The 2,455-nt window shown below is 35.3% G+C and overlaps 1 protein-coding gene across 1 annotated transcript in view; it reads left to right on the top strand.

Annotated features, from left to right (window-relative positions):
* Nucleotides 1-2,455, top strand: part of LOC106936297 (zinc finger protein interacting with ribonucleoprotein K-like) — a gene marked incomplete at its 3' end in the record, with an annotated part of 17,538 nt that overhangs the window by 5,526 nt on the left and 9,557 nt on the right. The window lies entirely within an intron of this gene.

Genomic DNA, 2,455 nt, shown 5'->3' with positions numbered 1-2,455 from the left:
ANTATTATACATCTCAANTCTATTTACTGTGTAGCAAAATTTTTCACTAATTTATTTTTAAACCTCTCTTCAAGCACTTTTTTTATTGTCTCCTGTAATTAATATAATTTTTAATATAATTAATATAATTAATTAATATAATTTTTAATATAATTAATTAATATAATTTTATATCTTTACACTGAAACTCCACCTGGCTCTCTTATGTCTTCCCTGACCTGCTCCTCTCATAGTTTATTTAAAAATTAAAAACAGTTAATACATATTTCAATAAATTAAATGAAGACCTCACCACAGCTTCTTCACCTTTCTTCAACATCATTCTAGAACTGCTGTTCTCCTAAATATCTAAATAATATAATATAATATAATACAATATAATATATAATTACACGTTAAGTGGTCGAGTATGATCAGATGTTGCTCACTTTAAATAATAAAAAGGCTAATTTCGTTGCTGTTTCAGTCTCATTCTAAATCATTGTGACTAGACTAGCTAACTTTTAAACAAAGTTAGCAGTAAAATTTTGGACATGTGACTATCCCAGAATTAAAACGGCTTAACCTAAAAGATTTAGTTCTATATATGAAAGTAAACTGACAACAAGATGTTATAACCGAGCGATATTCATGGCAACATTCCTGACAGACAGTTTACCTCCTTCAAACGGAGTTTCTGACTCCGTCTGCTGCTGCCTTTACTCTGAGCCGTTCAGAGGGGGGAGGGGCAGGAAGCGCTCTGCTGAATGCGCTGTTGTGCGCCTTCAAAATAAAAGCACGCGAGTGGAAGATTTTAAAATTCTTCGCAACTGCGGTGAAATTATTGGGGGGGACGAATGTGACTCTCTCCAATATTGGGGGGGACATGTTCCCTCCGTCCCCCCCGCTTCCTACGCCTATGCTTGAGGCATTGAAGGTCAAAAGTTATCCTACGATTTTTCGTAAATCAAAGCATGTGGGCATGGCTAGGTGTCTAAATCCAACTATTCGCCACGAAACATCAAGGTACAATAACTTCAACATACAGTGTCACAACTGCATCAGACTTTTTATGTGTCACTACAGACCAGCCCTCATCACATTTACATGGTCAATTGATGACATCACCTTAGCTCCGCCCACTTCCAACAGGAAGTCACTTGTTTTTTCTGCTGAATGTCTTACTTTTACTCTTTCATTTATATACTTTTAAACCTGTGCCAAGTGACAAAATGACATGATGATGAATTCTGTTAATGCTGGCTGAACCATGTGGGTATAGTCAAATGGTTAAATTCAATCTCGCCGTATGCATACGAACGGTTATCTCTAAATTATACATGCATCATCCAATTTGCACCAAACTTTTTATGATTGACTTTTGCGAACCTCTAAAGATCTATCTATCATCTATATCTCTTCATCACATCAGCCGATCTGCACCAGATTTTTGGTGCATCATCACCCGTCCACTATTATCTAGTGGACGGGTGTGGGAACTGCGCGAGAGCAGCGATGGTGGTAAGGGGAAGGTGTTGCTGGACCTCCTGCAGTCGCTGTTAGGCCTGAGCGGTGCTGAGCTGTGAGGGCCATTCAAGGTTGCTTGCAGCTTTAATTTGTATATTTAAGTTATCTTGTTCCTACTTGTTTATTTTATTTATTTATTTATTTTGCTGAAGACAATTTTTATATTCTGTTCTTTCTATTGGTTCTAAATTCTGCAGACCCTCCTGACTTCCAATAATAACTTATTTTTATATAGATTGGAAGAAACAACACACTATTAATATACCATCCCCACCTAAAATATTAGTTTCTGGAGTTTTTTTTCTACCATCTCTTTTAAACTACAGAATAAATTAATTAAAATCTGAATAAATTAAGTGTGAACCATGTTTAATGCTTACAATAACAATGTTACACCTAAGATGTGAAGATATGTTTCTACGTAGATTCTTTTGTATAATTTTTAAAGATGCACAAAGGAATTTGTTGAAATGTTTCTCTGTTTGATATGCCCAAACTGGAAATTCAAAAAAGCTTTTTTCTTCTTCTCCTGATCAGTAACCACACCATAATTACATTGCATTGACAACACCCTTCAAAGTTACTTTGTCAAAAAACAGTTATTTTTTATACTTAATGAGGTGTTTAAAAATGAAATCAAAGGCTCTTTTGGTAATTCTTACTTTGCTGACTACACTAAAGCTAATTCAAGATGCTACGCTCCATAACTATTGTCTTTTTCAATAAAGATATTTTTTTAACTACACTCATATCTTTATTATGGGTGGGAATTGGTATCTGATGAGAATCAGGAGCAAACGGTGCATCTCTAACTTTTTGTTGCTGATTTACTTGGACATTTAAATGCTAAGAAACCACAAATACTCTGATGCCATTTGTATGCACATCTGACCCTCTATCTTCTGAAACTGGGAATGGCCAGAGTACTTTCTGTCTCACGGTAGCAGCT

Source organism: Poecilia latipinna, unplaced genomic scaffold (genome assembly GCF_001443285.1).
Source record: "Poecilia latipinna isolate Pla-1442-1.1 unplaced genomic scaffold, P_latipinna-1.0 Scaffold2115, whole genome shotgun sequence".
Taxonomy (NCBI): Eukaryota; Metazoa; Chordata; class Actinopteri; order Cyprinodontiformes; family Poeciliidae; genus Poecilia; species Poecilia latipinna.
This window is presented reverse-complemented; position numbering and strand designations above follow the sequence as displayed.